A 20338-nucleotide genomic window follows, 5' to 3' on the forward strand; every position below is an offset into this window, starting at 1 on the left:
AATTAAACTATACAGTAATTCGACCAATGAACGGGAATTGGGTCTATTTAAAAGGTAAATGAAATCACGTTTACACAGAATTGTGATTAGGTAAACCCCTAACCTCTGATAAGGAGTGTACCTAATGCAAGAGGGAACAACCTTCTTACCTTGCATATAACGGAAATTGAGTCGTTTTAAATTGAAATATTTTAGATAAAGCAGCTTTAATCGGTGGAATATTTTTGTATAACTCAACTTTGATTGTAATTGTAACGACCATTATCATTGACTTTATAATTACTTAATCAACCCATATTGGAATGATGTGTAACCTCAGTTCTAGTTGACTGAGATAATGGCGTGATAATTTCATAAAAAAGAGTCCCACAAAGAGATTAGTGTTTTATGGAGATATGACAAACCTCTGTACTCTTACCACAAACCGCTTCGCCGTGTCTAGAGTACAATCAGATATTTGTGTTATATCAAGTTAACCCTGATATAACATGATAATACAACTGTGATAAACTACCACAATGACTGACAGATCTAAGTGTAGGCCGGTCTCATGATACGTAATATCTGTACATTACACCTGACAGATCTAAGTGTAGGCCAGTCTCATGATACGTAATATCTGTACATTACACCTGACAGATCTAAGTGTAGGCCAGTCTCATGATACGTAATATCTGTACATTACACCTGACAGATCTAAGTGTAGGCCAGTCTCATGATACGTAATATCTGTACATTACACCTGACAGATCTAAGTGTAGGCCGGTCTCATGATACGTAATATCTGTACATTACACCTGACAGATCTAAGTGTAGGCCAGTCTCATGATACGTAATATCTGTACACCACACCTGATTAACTTTGAGTACAGATATCAGGGAAAAAAACATCAATTTGAAGTCATAATGTATCGTGGGTTGTAATGATTCTAGTAATTCATATTTTCCATTTAAACGACTGTCTTTATTGTTTCTATAGGAATCCGATTTGGAGGCTCTTTTGGGGAGACAGTTTCGTTCAGTGTAAAATTCATGATAAATATCAATATCTATGGTCTATATAAAATATTTTAATGATTTTACCATTTTCAAATATTGTTCTATTTATGCAACACAGTTTTAGGCCGGAGTAGAATTTCCCCATTTGTAGAATGCTTTAAAAACATTTATACTTACCCCATTTGGAACCCCTTACAACTTGCCAAATGTCGAGACATATCCCGTTAGTACATTCTCAGAAATAGCGGTAACAAGCTTCAACTATCAAAATCCAAAATGGAGGCCTGTGGGCCATCTTAATAATTGGTACCAAAATGGTAACAACAGAGTGAAAATAAATACAAAGAATATGCCAATAAAAAACAAATAATCCCATAGGGATTATTGCGCCCACCAAGAATGATTTGTCAGACAATGAAATGAAAGTTTTTTTCTCTGTTTATTTTTAAACTACAAAACGTCATATGAAATTTGGAGACAGATCGATTCAGTACTTTCTGAAATAGCGGTAATAAACCTCAATTATCAAAATTCAAGATAGTAGCCTGTCTGCCATCTTGTTGGCGCGATCCCAAAATACAAATAGAAAAACTAGGGCAATAGGGAGATCCAACATATTCTGAGAAAGACCCCTTCAGTACTTTAATAGCAATAGCGATAACAAGAATTGTTACTGGACGGGCCACGGACGAAAATCGATTTGAAAGCTACCATCTGATGATGGAGGCCTATAAAGGACATTTCGAATTTGTCGATTGTCGAGATGGAGTGTTTCTGTGATGTGTCACGTTCAGTGCAGTATTAGTTCAATCTATATGAATATTTGAACATTAAATTTGTGAATGGTCATAAAATAAGAAGAGTTACTAAGAACCGTAATTCAATTATTAGTAAATGTATACCTGATAGCATTGCATCGTAAACGATTGACATTCAGATAAAGCATGAGCGTTCCATTGAGATTAAGCGTAGTTAGTTACGGGTGTGGACCTTATTGTTCTGAATTTGGAAGTAATAATACCCTCCTCAATAATGAAACGAATCGGTTTGGGGAAGTTATCAGTAAGTGGTAGTTTTCTAAATAGAGGTACAGTTTTATTGATAAGGTTTAGGGAAGTATACATTTAGTAGGGCACATTGTAAGTAATCTTGCATGTAGCATAGTTACTGTGAGAGTGTATGGAGAAAGGAATAGACATACAGGATATTATCAAAATGTCAATGATGTTTCGTATAACGATACTAAATACATGATATTGCGTTGTATTCTCTTGTCAGAAAAACGATAACCACCATTTGTTATGTTATCATCTTGTTGACTGCCATTGGGTGAGGTCAGAAATAAAAGTTGATAAAGTTTGGACCTAAACTGTTACAGTGCTAAGACTGAAGTTGATAAACTAAGCATAGAAAGACCAGCAACGTTAAGTGATTATCAGCAATATTATCGTATCTTTATATATTGATTAGTCACAAAGCTCGGAAAACAACCACGGTCAAAGTTTTGTTTATATCATTTATAATCTCTTTATCATCATATAAAGACTAGTTTTATTTCACGTGACGGACCGAGTAGTGTACATCGTAGTGAGAACAGAAAAGAAATCATCACGAGGATCAGTACAGAAGTCGCCATACTTAGTAGCCTGCATTCTTGAAAGCAAGGTATTTAGCAATTTACTGTACAACACTTTTGGATGGTTTTTGGAGACACTAACCTTCTTAAGTTGGGCTTTAAGTAAAATTCCCGCCAATAACCAAATCTTCCTTGCTTACACAAAGGACGAGTGTCAATTTGGGCCCTCTGGTGGCCATGACCGATACGCATTATTTTTGTTTACAGATACCCGGGGGTAGGTTTCGTCCAAGGATATATAAAGACTACGAAATTGAAATTTATCCTGCACATAGATATAATCCTCAGATCATTTTCAATGCATATAGCGAATAATATGGATGGTCAGTTGCCTAGCTTGACAAGGAAAATACTCCTCTAAAATAGAGCGAAGTCAAGTTTTACATAGAACATGACGTATTTTTTTTTCCAAAACGAGGCCGCATCAACAAACGGAAGCGTGCAACAAAAAAGTCAGATAACAATGACAGTTTGCCACGGCAATTTACTTCAATTTTGTATTCAAGACACATTTGTTCAATCTCATACGCATAAAGAAATTAAGTTACGGTATTTAAAAAAAAAAAAAAAAAATTCTTCCGTTTATCGTATTTTACAAAAAAAAACTATTTGGTTGGGCGAAACCTACCTTTAAGGTCAGTACGGAGTCATGTGTGTGTGGGGGGCAATTTTCTGTTTTTGTCCAGTTTTGTTGAAATCAAATTATGTTTATATGTTTAAAATAAAATACAAATAGGTCATTGACCTAGGATTGTCACTTCTCCACTTGATTTCGGGTATTTCGATAAATTCAACCAGTAAATACCTCAAAGTATACATTGCTTCTTCTAATCATCAGACATTTACTTAATATATGGTTCGTATCTGTTTGGTACGCAATGGCTACATGTGATGTGTTGTATTGTCTTCAACAATAATACAGTTTTGTTAAATTACTTCCAAGGCGTAATAACCTGGGTCGGTCAATAGTATTGGAGTGGGACAAGTTTACATTTAAAATAACAACCTGTTTTAAAAAGAAATATTTCAGTTGTTTGTAGCAATTTATTTTTAATTCAAAATCGTACAGTTTACTTTTACACGAGTCAGTATCATGTGGCCGGGGGAGGTATTATGTTTGGTCGTGCTTGCTTCAGTACATAACACATTACAGGGCACATTATAAGAACACAACATACCACAACCTCCCAAAATGTTCACACACACAGCACAAGGGACAGGGCACATTATAAGAACACAACATACCACAACCTCCCAAAATGTTCACACAACACACAGCACAAGGGAGGTCTAAATCCCAAACTAGACATTATGTAATACAATGTAATTGGTCTCCCCTTAATGTTACCAATTTCAAAATGTATAAGCTTTAACTTATGTTTTTATATTATACCTTTATGGCTCTCGGCACTCCAATATGGCAGAGATGACTGACCCCCAATTTCTTGATTTGACCGCTAATTCCTGGTTCACCTAAACTGGAACATGCATACAGTTCTGTGTACTAAATTCTGACAACTGAGGAGACCATGCACCGCGCACCATGTGATCGTACCCATCTGATGTTAAACGCACATGTCACACGTTTACAGCCGTGCTAATTACCTGAATCTACGTTATATGTACCATTAACTTACTGGCCAATTCTAAATAAACTGCATGCATAGTCACAGTGACACATATATTATTCTAAAACTTGGCGACTTACCTTTGTATCCATGGACTCACTCGGCTCCAGTGACTGACTCTTATACTTCCGGTTGCGTTCGCTATAGAGAGCAACCAACTAAATGATTTTACATAGACCACAGTGTTAAACTTTGTTAAAGTTTTGTACTGTATTATTAAAACAAAGAAATATTAGTTAGGTATTGTGTTCCATAATTAAAGTCTAAGTTCTCATATAACACTAGATAGAAAAAAAAGTTGGGTCCTTCTGCTCAAACTCCAACCAGGGTAGCTTTATTGAAATCAGGCGCATTTTGCACTAAAATATCCGGAAATTCTAATGTTTTTACCTATTCATTATCAAAATTGATATTTTTAACCTAAATCTCAATATGAATTTCCAAATTGATATTATGGTTATCTAGGAATAATTACCTGTCAGAAAACATTTTTACTTTTGAAATTCATAATTAGCCAGGCCAATCAGCGGCCGGGTTAAAATTCTATCCTGGGCTCAATCTTGTATACACAGTGGGCCATTTCGAAGGTCTTTTTTTTTATTTAGTTGGTTGATCCCTAATAGGAGGCAAAGCCTTATCAACAACCAACCAGGTAAAGCCTTATCAACCACCAACCAAAGTTCAGATCATGGCCAATCCTGTTAATGGTCTTAAACATAATTTAAAAGCGTGTGCTCGATCTAAACAGAACAAAGTAAGATGATACAGATATGGGTAACTTCACCAATCGAAAGAAGGGGTGTCACTGTGGGGCTGTTAACTCAGTGATAACCAAACTATTTTGCTTGAGATACCTTGGGATCAGCAGCATATTGTATGCTATTCAAGAACATCCGATTTTTCTAGGATCATGGTAATTTTCAGGGCGATGTTTTCATGTTTGATATCCTAATTAAATCAAGTATTACAGCAGGAATGATATATTTTTTCCCTGCAAAACATGGGTTTCTAAACTTCAGTTTAGAAAACAGATGACACATTGTAGGTCACAGTGACTTAGTTAAGGATTTATTTAATCAGCATCAAAAACTTGTTAAAAAACTCACTTTACGATTTAAGAGGACGTTGAAACTAAACAATTACGGTATTTACAGAGCCTATCTGGAATGTACATGTATAGTGTATGTACACACGTTATAAGTCACGATATCAGGTATGTTTATCATACATATTCATTTAGCATACTCACCTCCTGGTGCAGGTATACGTTGTTGACGTTTGAGTTTGTTCATAACGCATCTGTTATTACATAAGAATTATGACGGATAAAGTAAATGATGAGTTGAATAAATACGAAAATAGATTGTTTCCATTTAATTTGAAAATGAAAAATAACCAATAAGTGTTGACTAACAGCATTGCGACCTCTTAACACCAACTGTCCTTTGTCGACGGTCTCCAACATGAGGTTTCCCCCAAACACACAGGCCAACTCTGGCTAGTGTAGGATGTTTTCATTAGGGTTTAGTTGTATGGTATCTTCGGTTTGTTTGTTTGATTAAATTAACGTCCCGTTAACACACATGGTAATGTAAGGACGACCTCCGATGTATGCGTTGTGTAGCGTGTGTGAAGTGCGTGATGCGTGTTTTGGGAGATCAAGCAACACTCCCCACCCGGTCACATTATACTGACTCGGAGCAAACCAGTCACCCCGGGGAATCACTTAATGCTGATCGCTAAGGAGGAGCAGAAACAATCCACTTTTATTTTGAATACGGGGACAGAACCCAGAGAACCAAAGGCCATAAGAGGTGGTGTCAAGGGAGACATAAGGAAGAAGAGAGTTAGTAATGATGAAGAAATAAGACAAGATCCTTAATTTAGCTGCCTTTAGGATCATGCAATAGGGGCAGCGGTTATGCAGGGCAAAAGTGTCTTCGACGGCATGCTGGTGTGAGATATCACTATAAAAAGGGCAAAGTTCCTCATTTAAAAGAAGACACTTGTTTGTTTGATTGAATTAACGTCATATTAACAGTCAGGGTCATGACCCGCACTTCACATCACATACATTGGAGGACATACAATCTCGGGTTACTGTTAATGATTGTTAACAGAAACATGCTGACACCACGTCGTCTAACGTGGACCAGGCGTCACGTTGATGGCCGAGTGGTTAAGATGTCTCGACATCCTATACCACAAGCCCTCCACCTCTGGGTCGTGAGTTCGAATTCCGTAAGGGGCAGTTGCCAGGTACTGAACACTGGTCGGTAGTTTTTCTCCACCAACAAACCTTGCACATACATACATGACCCTGGATTTACATAGGACGTTAAATTCGTAGAACTCGTATTTGGAGACGACTACTTCGATTCGTGCGTCAACGAATGTGACCGGTGGGGGGGGGGGGATAGGTTTAAGGAGGGATTTCATTCTATAGCATAACGCCTCTGGTGGTCGTGGATCTGACGTAATCTGACAACGCGCCGTTATATCGACAAAATCCTACAAACTACCGCCGTACCATTCTTTCGAAATCATCCAGCCGTCGACGTTCTGCAGCAAGATAATGTCCGTGCGCACTCAGTGAGGTTGACGAAAAAACGATTCAAACACTGCCCTGCCTTCTTCTATACTATACGAAGACATGTATATTTCAGAGTTGAGTTTATTACATTAATGTCGTAATAAAAGGACGGCCTCTCATGTGTGAATGTGCGGGTCTTGGTAGGCTGTGGCATATTTGTGTTGTGTCTCTTTGTCCTACATCTTGTCCTTCGTATAATACCCTTTTTTTACTAAAGCGTGTACGGTTTGTTTGACGGGATTTTACTTGACAAAATCATACAAATCGAGTCCTTGTTTACCTTGTTTAAACTGTTTTCCTAAAAACAATCTTATCACTGCTCAGAAAACATTAGATATGTGCATTGAAAATTGATATCTACCTTAAATTTCCTTAAATTTGCCTTTTTTTCGCATGTTCTGTAAAAATTAACAAACTGTACTACCTTTCATGCGTAACAGTACGGTTCGTTATGATGAATACACACTTTTGATTAAGTTCTCAACTGTACCACGAAAGTCGTATCAAATGATTCCGAAGGTAGCCATTTTCGTTTGTTCTGCTTAGTTACCTTCCACTAGCCAACCACCTATAAAAAGCACGAGACTTGACACACGTGCGTCATTTTTTACATATCTTGTCTCAGATATACATGCCCCGATATTGCAGATAATATTGTAAAACTAAAAATAACCACTGCATTCACCTGACAAGGTTTCATTGCAGTAATATTGTCTGCTAGATCCCAAAATATGTCGAATACAAGCTAATGTACACAATGTTTCACATGTACACGTGTGTGTCCTCGGCAGTTTATATATCAGTCACTCGTTTGGGACTGGTGGTCATGTGTACGTGGCCAGTCGAGTGTATCGAGTTCGATACATTTTATTTGAATTTCTATTCACTGATAAGGAAAATTTTATTTTGAGAAACATCTAAATAACATCATAGAGGACTTGACATGTTTTCTTGCTGAAACAGCTTTACAGGTTTTAAAGGCTTCGTTTACGTAATAGTATGTGATATGTACACGTATAGACTGCACGCACGTGTCGATTCACGCGGTGTATATATGGTTCGGCGAGTGCGTCAGAATACGGAGAGACAGAAAAACAAAAATGGCTGTCCTCGACACGGGAATGTCTCTTGATTCCTAAAACACATGCATACTTATTTTTTAAATAAATACTTTTGACCTGCTTCGTCAGCTTTAATATATCATTTCCTTTGTTATCTTAGGCTAAATTTCATTCCACTTAAATGTACCAAAGCACAGGTTTACGACGCGCAAAAAAATATACTAAAAAACTGAAAGGTTGTTTATTAGCCCTGTATCCCATTTCCAGAAAATGGGGTAATTAATTTTAAAATACTCTGAACACCACAAGAATCATCCGATCTGAATATTTGTTAGCATACATGTACATTGAAGACAATTCCTTACTGGTCACTATGGTATATGATATGATGGGATTATAGGCGACTTTTATTTCATATCGAAATTGAATTACGAGGATTCGTGTAAAAATCATTAGTCGTTAAAGTACACCCTACATCCCCAGGTCACGATTCCCAAATGAGCACAGATATCATATACCATAATGACCAGTAAGGATTTGTCATCAATGTAAGCTAAAAAATATTCAAATCGGATGATTTTTGTGGTGTTCAGAGCATTTCAAAATTAATTACCCCATTTTCTGGAAATGGGATACAGGGCTAAGTAAACAACCTTTCAGTTTATGTTTTTTATGCGCGTCGTAAACCTGTGACCAAAGAAAGGATTTTCTACGTGTGAACGTTTACAATCTGTGTTTTAATCCTTACTTGCCTTTTCTTACCCCGATCTTTTATCCTGATACTAATGCCTGACTTGTAGTTTGGCCCTAAATGACCATAGTTGTCGATGGGCCGTAAAACTCAAACAAACAAACAAACAAACAAACAAAAGCGTGAACATATCATTAGATTAGTCCGTTGGCAAAGACTTAATATGTTATTTCCTTTGTTATCCAGATACATCAAAGGATCTACCCCATCCAATGTTCATCTTGTACTTATCGCAAACCTAATGTTGACATCCATGGCATCTAAAACATCGACAATACGGGCGCAGTTACCAGTCCGAGGTAAAGGTAACACCAAGTGTCACATACATAAAGACAATGACGTCCTCCTCCTTTGTCAGGATTGTAAGGTCCTGATATGTTTGACGTGTTCATTGTCAACTCACAAGGCTCATAATGGCAGTTTTGTTGAATTATCTGAAACGAAATATCAAAATCAAAACATCATTTTGGATTTTATCAATGAAACAGACAAAGTTAATATTCCAAAATTGAACCAGGAAATTACTACATCTCGTACAAAAATCACTTCGTGTAAACCTCTGTATGACAAACTCCGCAAAGATATCCTGGACCATAGTAACCAATGTAAGGAAGAATTAGATCTAATAACGGCGGAGTATTTGTCACTTTGTGACAAGATGGAGGTGGCGGCTACGGACCGCTTTCAGACACACATCTCAGAAATGAAGGGTAGAAGGGAACGCTTGAGGGAACTCTCATCAGAGTATAGACAGACTATCCAGACAGGAACAGCTATACTGATGTACGACTCGGTATCAGAAATCCTGGAACTGGATACCGACATCCCACCCGCACCTACAATAGACTTGGCAGGGTTTACTCCAAGTAAGAACAGGCAGAGTCACATTAAACAGGCTATGGGCAACATAAGCATTCCTACCGACCGAACAGAGTCATCATCTAGTCCGGTAGTCAGACCAAAACAGTCCGCTGGTCAAACTTCAGAAGTCGGATACAATCTTCATCCAACAGTCATGTCCCAGTTTTCATACCCGGATGGCGTCACATCAGTCTGTCCTACCTCTGATGGATATGCGTGGCTTTGTGACTGTAAAAATGGCTCCGTAAAGCTCATCACCTACAAAGGCCAGGTACTACAAAAGAATAAACACATAGAAAACATTAGGGACATCAGTCTGGACCCTACCACAGGTCGTCTGTGGTTCTGTTGCAGGGAGGGGAAGATTGTATGTGAAGTATCTACATCATCTACTCCAGTCACAAGATTCACTACCGAGTATAGGCCCTATAGTCTTTGTGTGACGAGAGAGGGTCGGGTTGTAGTGGGTACAGGGAGTAGAGAGCAGGGTTACAAGGTGGTGATGCACACAACAGACGGCCGGATGCTACATACAGCCATTTTGAAGAGTTCAGGGATCGGGTTTGTACAGTCCATCACACAGTGTGGTGTTAAGGTAACATAGCTGTAATTAGTAGTAACTACATCAGTGGGGACTACGCTAACCCACACAATTACATACGTCACGTCATTGTGTACAATCAAACACTTCAGGACCTGGTCATTTATCGAGGGGAAGACATACCACAGACTCGATGGAGTTACTTAAGGAGGTTTATAAAACCAGACAAGTTTGATCCTGATACAGTCCGTGTATGACAGTAGAGGTAATCTCGTTATTGCTGACCGGTCAACGAACACCATAGAACTAATAAGTGGATCAGGAAAGTACATAGAAACACTTCACACAAACAAAAGTGGACATCAAACAATAGGTGTGCAGACGGATGATGTGTTGTGGGCAACAGGAGATTGGGGCTTCAAACTCCTCAAGTATTATAATGACTGAGGACATTGACGAGTAGGTATATTTACCTACAATTTTATGTGTGTTGGTTCCAGAGTTTATTGTTAGTATTCCTGGTGATATTATTATCAACTTCGTATATTGTATTAACGATGATTACTGTATTTAAGGTTCCGCTTTAGTAAAAAAAAGGGCCGTCAAAAATCAAAGTTTTTTGTCAGAGCTGTGGCAATAAATAAGTCAACCAATATACCAAAATGTACGTATTTTGTATGAGGAAGATTAATAAGAGTAATTTAACAATTCATTCAATAAATATTTGCCTTTAAAACAGTTCAATTTCTTAAAAATCATATGAAGTCAGCAAAGTCTGCAAAAATAGATAATCATGATGGGGATTTTCTTTTCTTAAAGATGCTCCATCGCTGACAAACGGTATTTTTTCTCTATCAAATGCAGGAGCAGGCGATTTAGTTTTTTCTTCGGTTACAAAAATAACTTACTTTACACCATTACCATCAATGAAAAGTTTGAGCTTCTCGTTTCATTTCAAGATAAATATATCAGATGTAATTGTTTGCATCGCGAAAATTTCCGTGGCACTTTATGCTATATGGAATGAAGTACTGATTGTGCATGCACCATAAGCAAAATAAATCATTTCGTATTATCTTTTGTGTTTATTAGATATACATATACACGATTAAACACCAATTACAGTTCAAATGATGATTATCGTTTATGGTCTGTCGGCGGTGGAGCATCTTTAAAATATCGGTGGTACAATGCCTAATGTTAGTTGAGAAAAACATACGGCACATTTGAAAACACGCGGAAGCCATGATGAGAGAACTACTTTTTCTATAAAAGTATGGAAGCTGTGTAGTAGCAAATGTATAACATAGAAACAGAAATATATAATTTTTATTGCATTTTAGTGAGCTTGTAATTTTTTACGTAAAGGAACAATTTTATAATGTGATGCTTTCATTTGTAGCGTGACTAGAATTACGTGTATTGTACATATATCTATAGATTTTAATACTGTTATCATTTCATGTATATAATCTACGATGACATGTTTAAGTTTACAGTTGTACCCATCGGTTATGTGACTGGATGATGTTTGTGATATTGTCATATTTAACTGCGGTAACAATACGTGTTACGATAACTGTGGGATTTTACCTACATAACGGTCTCTTTAATTTTTAGCAGATAATAGTTTTTTCTTATCTACACGACGTCGATTTTACCTACATAACGCGTCTTTAATTGATGTTATTTGCCGTCTCAAAACCAATTTACTACGCAACTCAGTCCCTATCATCCCATTATATATGTATTTTAGTTGGATGTCATAGTTAGGCTATTTATAGACCACAGGTTTTACAGATTGTCTATTCGGTTTATTTACATTAGCAACACTACTGTCAAGGTCGTAGACTTGTGGTAGTTCCAGGTAGTAATAGTATTAATCTGATGTGAGATATTACTATTAAGGAAATAGTATTTATATGTTGTAAGTGAATTAGTTTTGGATTATACTATTGAGATCTATTCTGCTGTAGCTATTATCAAATATAACTGTTAGATATTGTACTGTTTATAATCTGTAATCTCCTGGTTGTTGATGTGGCCATGTAAATAACAATGCAAATAATGAAACTTGATACTTACTGAGTTTGTCAATTCTGTCACTGAGTGGTTGATCTTAAATATGTATAGCCTTGCTACCAAAGGCGTAATGATACCTCGCTACCAGAGGTTGTACCTGTAAATATACTATTTAACTAGACTCAAGCACGTTACACATTTTATACTTAATTTTTAAGTATTTGGGATAATGAAATTGGAATGTCTGATTGAATGCAAAATTTATGTTCCAATCTAAAAACCCATAGATAACTCTCTACTCACTTTTAGATACTCATGAATACTAATGCCGAAGACCTGTAATCATCTAGCAGGTGATCTACTTCGTATGGGTCCTCCTCTCCTTCATACTGAACTTTATATACAGCATTAAAAACACCATCAACACCAGACATCATACTCAAAACTGTCCCCTTATACCATTCGCGTTGGTCTTTATTTTCATCAATAATCCATTGATTTTTCATGGTTCTTCGCACAAACGTAACATTTGATGTGCGGGCTCTTGATAACCTATGAAATACAAATTAGACAACTTATACTTTTATAGTTTTAATGAGCTAATGATTAGTTATAGCCTTGCTACTTCATTTCTTATTATGATTAAGACAACTTTTTTGAACTGTTTGGTTTTAATAGAAACGTTGCTAAATTACATGTTCTTGTAACAAGAAATCAAATAATGAATTATTATCTTGTTTCGTTTTTTAAAACCATATTTTCACTTGATGACACCCTTGTGATGCAGTTGCTGAACTACCAGCTGTGGCATCACGGGCAAGGGGAGTTGCTTTGGTCACTTCACGGGTTTTCACTGAAACATTTCATACATATAAATTTAATCATATATTTACATAGAACAAATATAGTTGAGGAGTCCTTTCTATCACTTTTAAATTGGTTTAATATTGTATATTATATCTAAACAAAACTTTAACTTATAAGTATAAGGGCCGCGATGGTCGAGTGGTATAAAATGTGGTGGGCCAGTTGCTGACTTACTGGTTCGGCTGGTTTTGAAGCTATTTTTCTAGGTATTCTGATTTTCTTTTGTTTGTATTGTTTGGTTTCAGTTTTACGGCCCATCGACAACTCAGGTCATTTAGGGCCAAACTACAAGTCATAATCAGGACTTAAAAGATCATTAAAATTCAAGGCAGGTAAGGACTAAAACACATTGTAAACGTTTATTTGATAAAAAGGTTTGCTATTGGATAAAATATGTGAAATGGTTTATCATGCACTGTTGATATCTTGAAATGTTCAATTTCATGTTAATATATGAGAAAAGTTTATTGTTTAAAATACCGCCTTTGGTTAATAGCCGATTATGTCTCACGGCATGAAACCAAAGTGTACATGTTATAGTAGTACTTATCTTGTATGTGGTATGAAAATTACAGTGCACTGATTTACATGTGAGGGAGAATCGCATGTAGGATCCTACTCTCAATAGATAGGAATGTGTAATGTGTAAAATATTTTCCTGTTCGGACGAGATCCAAAATTTTGCGGAACCTCTCCGACATATTTCTTTGTACTGGGAACCCATCAAAACAGTTTAATTTTGTGTGATGGACCACCTTAAAAAATCCTACTGAATTAAATTGTCGGTGTATGGTAGTTTACTCTAGGCACGAATTTTCCTGCTCATTCCTCCACCATCTAAAATGGCATGTTCAATAAATGATATTATTGTATTATGTACACAATTTCAATTTACCTTCGCCAAAGTTAATGTATGGGTATGTGGGCGTTGGAACATTACTTTTGGCTGCGGTTGTTTGGAATGTGTTCGTCTGCTTCTTCTGGTCACATTTTTCTTGGCCGATTCATTATACTGAAAAGACAAAAAGTGTCAGTGTTAAAATTTAATTCTGTACAAAATTTTTAGCAACTTTTACCAATCAAAAACTTAGATACTTACCACAGAATCATGTATCACACCCTTTCAATGATTTTTCCTGAATAAGCTGACTATATAATATAAAATATTAATTATGTCATATAAAATATTAATAAGCCTATCAATTGTTTCATATTCTATACATGTCTTACCCAAATTCCCGGCTCTCTGATTCCTGGACTTTTCCCTTCTCGTGGTGAAGTTAACTCTGGAAGTAGAGCTTTGTAGTAAAAGCTTTCAGCTTTGGCAACATTTTGTTTTCCCACAACTGAATATTTCTAAAAATGCGTTGAATGTACATTTGGTATGGCTGGCTTGTGCGCACTACAAGATCAATCCAGGGCTTATCACAAATGTTCATCAATCCATGGCATTGATAGAAATAGTCATGGTTTTCTCGCAGTGTTAATTTGCCCTCCTTCAATTCCAAACAAAAGTTTTTCTGAGTTAATGTGCTGCTTGATACAAATTAAGTGGTTGCTTGGTCTTCGGCAGAACATTCTTCACTTCAACCAGGCCAAGGGTTCCCCATTTCGAACAACAAACTATTCCATCCGGACTGGCACCTGCAAAAATTTGTTGCATCGTCAATGAGTCCAAGGCCACTCGATTGGATGTCCATATTGACGTTATTAATCAAACAAACTCAGTCTTTTTCAGTTTGGTATTCTTTCAGGCTATTTTCTTCTTGCAAGAGACCATGTGTGGTGTATCTATTTCCTCTGAATTTACTGTAGAGATGCTTTTGCGGACTAAACATAAGACAGGTATCGATGGAGGCACTCAATCTGCGTATAATAGGGCCAGAAGTAGATGGTATGTTTGTGATTCTCTTTCGTCTCTCTGTATGTCAGATGGAAATGATTTTAGGAGGAGTTGAGTTTTCCTTGAAAAATCACCACAATGGGATTTTCCACAGACATGATGCATGGACTGGCGAATATTTTGATTTCACTGCCATGTCTGTAATCCTCTCTCTTTATTTTACTGGTCTTTCAATTCATCAAGTGTTTTTGGGATTACTTCCTCTGTTAGAAATCTATGGCCTCTTTCCATATTGATTAGTCTAGTTTCTTTCTTGGAGTTCGCCTGAGTTGCGCTTACCATTTTTTCTCTTCCATCTTTTTTCTTTTGTCGTTTGCTTGCCTTTATGTGTGGTGGTATTTAGGTGCATCTGGTGTCTTTGCCTACATGTTTTACAGGAACCTCACTTTTAGCTGTGAGCTTTGATTTCCCACCTCGGAGGAACCCAGGTCCAAGTCTGCCCGAGTAGCAAAGTCTATGCCAGGAAAGATGGTACAAAGGTTGTTTCTTGCTCCTACTTACGTTCAGCATACAACGACCGTTTCCCGGTCAGTATAATGTGACCAGGTGGGATTGTTAATAATGACCATGTCTTCCGACCATGCCAGTGAACGAACGATTACAAAGGTTGTAAACTTTCCCTCCGTCAAGATTTAGATCGAATGTGCATCCAACTTTCACGCAGGTTGGTAGTGAGGCATCGACTGCTAACTTTCTGCCATGAGGTGGGTATAATATGTTGTGACATCTTTAATTATGCACTGATTACCTGGTCAAAAACTGTATAAGTGCCTTGTCTTGCCTCTTCTTGAGCCTGTAATGAGGTGCCGTCTGTCCACATGTTAACCTGCTCATGTGATGACCTCATCAACATGGACTTTGGTGTGGAATGTGCTTTGTCTGTCATTGAATCGTCAACTTTATGGTGGTAACGTAGGACTGGACTGTCTGAGTTTTTTTGGCTATTCAGAAATCTGAAACAGTTGGTATGTTTTCAAAGATCCGGGTCGTCACAGATTGGTAACGAATTTCACGATTTGTTTTTAGCTGAACAGTTTCTGTTTCCAAAGAATGATGCCATATTTTGAATATCCCTGGATAGCTTCTGAGATGCCATGTCTGTTTAACATTCTCTTCAGCTTCCCTGCTTCGCATTCGAATGGCACAACGAATGGCACTTACAATCCGGATTCTGGCTGCTTTGGTTAGTTAATGGTGTCTACCTTTATAAGAAGGGATTATCCACTAAACCAACTTTTCTAACTTAGATCGGACATCATTTGCAGGCATGATTGCTAAACACTCTAGTTTAACAACATCTTTGCCCCATATCGGCACTTCTTCCCTAATCTTTGCAAATGTAGAAAAGTCCCCATCACCAAGACTAGATTTTGTCTATGTTTGTACCGCATTCATGCCATGCTTTGATTTTATTGCCTGATTGAAACCTTCAACTGATACGTGATGTCGCAGGCCAACCATTTGGGGCTTTGTTTCTGCCTGATTGGAAACCTTCAACGATAATGTCCGCCTCCCCTGCTATCTTTCCCAAATTCTTAAAAACACACTTATGTGGTCTAGGTACCTCCTGTTTTTGTTGTGACATATTGCAAATGTAACAGTACTTGTTACGTACTCCTATGTGTAACAGTTTCTTTGTTTCCTGGCCAATAATTATAGCTACCCCACCCAGAGCATTATATGTGTGTTTGTGTGTTCTCTTCGACCATCCTCCGTCCGTTATGACTGTTATGCATGGTACCTCTCCATGATAATTGCCTTTACTGATCGCGATCTCTCGTTCCTCAGCACCTGCCATCAATAGTTCCGTTTCTAGGGCATCTTTCCACCACTGGCCTATTTCCTGTTCAATGGCGGAAAAGGAGGTTTGGGTCATACCAGGCGAATCAAGGGTGGCGAGGAATTCGTTCAAATGGGCTGGACCATTACCTGTTACCATGCTTCCCCACACGGCTCTCACATTGATGTCGTACCGTTTGGAGTTAGGCAGCTTTGGACTTGTCTCAAATTTGAACATTTTTTTGCAGCCTTGACACTGAGACATGTAAATTGACGCTAATTCCTAACGTACGCTCCTCTGATACAAGTTTTATGGGGGCTTCACCTTTCACCGAGAGTTTTACGTGGCTTCATCACATAAACATGCATGCATAGTTTATCGTCGATACATATTTCTGAACACATTCTAAGTTTATTACACGAAAACCATTGCCAACAACATTGTTCACTCTTTTTTATGCACAATTTGATGGTACTTGTGTCAGAAAACATTACGCACACTGTAGATGGGCTTCACTTTTTGATGGCTAACCAAATGCCTCCGTGTTTGTGAACATACCTTTGTTGGAAAAGTTTTTTTTTTTTTCTCAAAATTCTCATGTGAATACAACCAAATGTTTGAGGTGCATCTTGCAAAGAAACTTTGGCAATTGTGGGGGCTAAACAAAATTTGTATTTGGGTCTTCCAGGTCTCAAAGTTTGACGTTTCACAGAATTTATGCCGGATGATAATCCAAACCTTTTTTTGGTGTTTTTTCTCTTTGTTCCCATGTCGAAATGCTGTTTTCTATCCCTCTCTATATAGTCTAGCACTGACGACGTGTGTATGAGTTTCCGTAGTTTTACTGACATGACATAACTTTCTTGTACGCTTTTGTAAACACTTATTTAACACTACCGTGCATCTTAATTCCAAACATAACCAACCCAATAATGCAAACCAAATTTTAATAAAAGTAAAAAAGAAGAAAATAATAAAATGTTGTCACCGGATGTTTTATACAGTCTACTGACAGTTTCTAGCACGTAAACAAGACTGCAACATTAATGTTTGTACTTACCTTTAAAGTCCGATCGATATTTTGTAGTAAAAGCATTGAACAAATATGAAATGAGCAAAGATTGCCACGCTTACTTACCACAAATACCTTTTGTTTCTTCAGAATTCATCTATTCGTGGTTTGTTGAATGGACCGTATCACCAACCGGAAGTCCTGTCACGCAGAAGAGACCTTATTCATTAATAAAAAAAAAAACAAATAATTACCGATCGGATTTAAAAAAATATTATGTTAAAAAATATGAAGTCGGGAATTGTTAAACCAACAACATTTTAAACAGACGTCTAATCGGTAAATTAAAATATTTTCATTTTGTGCGGATGAGTATCGGTACTTCCTGCAAGAAGCTGAGAGGGAAATTGGAATGAAGCCGTGGATTTCTGTCGTAATTGTTGTTTATAGGCTCGAGAGTATTTACAATTGAACGTTAATTTGACAATATGATATTTGTGGAACCCGCAAAAACCCGATTTACTGATATCAAGGCCTTCGATCTTTCATAAAATCATTTTACTTTTTGTGAACTGCTGCTGCTACTGAATCCAATATGGCGACGCCCATAAAAAGATATAGCCAGACAGTAAAACTTAAGATTTCGTTTAAAGAGAAGAGAAAATCTTAAACTCGCTATCCGGAGCATGTGCTATGGATAGTCTGTATCCTATATCGAGCATATTTAGAATTGAAAAATCTATAAGGAATATGCCACATTTCTTTAAAATTATACACGTGATTATTCATATAGAGTTATTTCAATAGGGCAATGCATAGGCTACATTAGTTCTATATGGCACTCTTTATGATAGTGAAAGTTAAATTGTTTGGAAGTAGGGTTGGTATAGCAAAATTCTTACTATAGGGGAATCTTAACGTATTAAATTTCAAACACTTTTTCTCTGTGTGAAAGTCCGTGCGTGAGATTGGGTCTTGTCCCAGCAAAGATTTGGAACTCTTCGGTGTATTTGAACTCTTTTGTTATATTATCGCGCTCTCTGTAGGAAATTCCAAGTACTTTAAATTCTCATGATACTAGTATAAAAGGCGAGATGATCTGCTCGGGCCATTGTAAAACACATGAACCGGAGGACACTCTTTGAGACTACGACTGCTTATATTGTATACTTCTCACAAGGTGAGTTCCACTATGATATCTAAGTTGACAATGACATACTTAACATCCTTCCTTTCTAGCAGTTTTGGTATTTGATCTCATATGGACATCAACTTATAAAGTACTTAACCTTGGGGCAGTAAACTAGTTGTAAACTGTTTTCTAAAAAAACTATTGTCATAAACTATATAAGATAAATTACTCATTGTTTTAAACTTTTACATTTGTTACTTGGAAATAATATACATGTAATATTGCTATATATAGTATTTATGTATAATTGCAAATTATACTATAACGGGAATATTCCATCTTGTTAACCGAAGTCCTTTTGAATTTACACTATTTAAAGTATTTTCACACAACCTGAAAAAAAAAGAAATTTGAGAGTCTCTTTTTTCTTTTTAATTAACAAGAAAACTTGGATAGAAAAAAAACACTACTGATAGTTTTTCGAAGTTGAGTGTCTTAATTTTTCAAAGAAAGTTCTACTATTGGTAACACACAAACCTGAAAATAAAGTTATGAGTCTTTTTGACTTTATTTAACACAGTCTTTAAACCTGCTGGTGTCCTCAACAGCCTTCCTGAGCTGGATCTTGTTGTTTGGGCGGTATGGTGTAGATGGAATTTGACAACTAGGTGTCGCAGATGTGTGTTGGTTTCTTCGCGTGTTATATTGACTTCGGTTAGGGTTTCGCAAGGTGTTATTTCCTTCAATTTCGCAAGATGTTGTTTCCTTACGGCCCTTCGCGCTTGGAGTTCTCCTTAACTTAACACATAATTACTGGGTGGCCCAGTAAACTGTTCACAAAGTACTAGTTCAACCAGTCTGTTTGGTTCCTGGGTTCAACGTCTACCCTCGACCCCGTTGGTTCGTAAAATGTCTACGGTTTCTCCTGTATGTAAGGTTACCTGACTTTACCAAATCTTGACTAGGTGATTTGTAAGAGGTCAGGTAACTAGTGCCAGGGTTAACTGTCCATTCGACGACAGTTTATTGTCTAGTTTTTTTTCACCATGACCTTGTCTCCAAGGCTTAGTGGTTTGAAGGCCGTTCACTCAAGTTAACAGTGACCTGATTGTCGTCAACCGATGTATTTTACTTTGTTGAAAGTATCAGATTTCAGGAAGATGGTAACGCGGTTGGTATGGTCGTTTTCAAACGCCGTCCTAGAACATCTGATGCGGTGAAAGTCCTACTCCAATCGATTTTTGTGTTGACCTCTGTATTCCAAGAGGAGCGCAAATAAGGATCATTTGACTGAATTTAGCAACTGTTCTTAATGTGTCTGTTAACCATTCGTGTGCCGATTTGTCCCGAAGTTGACTCTGTGGGTATATATGGACTTGTAGTGACATGTTCAAATTGATTACTGTCACTCGTTACTTCTTTAAATTCATGGCAACACAAACTGATGTCCATTGGTCACTTACTACCACATCATGGTATTCCGTACTTTGCCATTTGACTTTTAACATGGGTAATTGTAATGACACATTTTGGCTGTTTGTAGTTTCTAATT

At 37.1% G+C, this 20338-nt stretch overlaps 1 pseudogene; it reads left to right on the forward strand.

Annotated features, from left to right (window-relative positions):
- The first annotated feature begins 2563 nt into the window (after nucleotides 1–2563).
- Nucleotides 2564–11263, forward strand: LOC138324501 (uncharacterized; annotated as a pseudogene).
- Nucleotides 11264–20338: the final 9075 nt, after the last annotated feature.

This window comes from Argopecten irradians, chromosome 5 (assembly GCF_041381155.1).
Source record: "Argopecten irradians isolate NY chromosome 5, Ai_NY, whole genome shotgun sequence".
NCBI classification, from domain to species: Eukaryota; Metazoa; Mollusca; class Bivalvia; order Pectinida; family Pectinidae; genus Argopecten; species Argopecten irradians.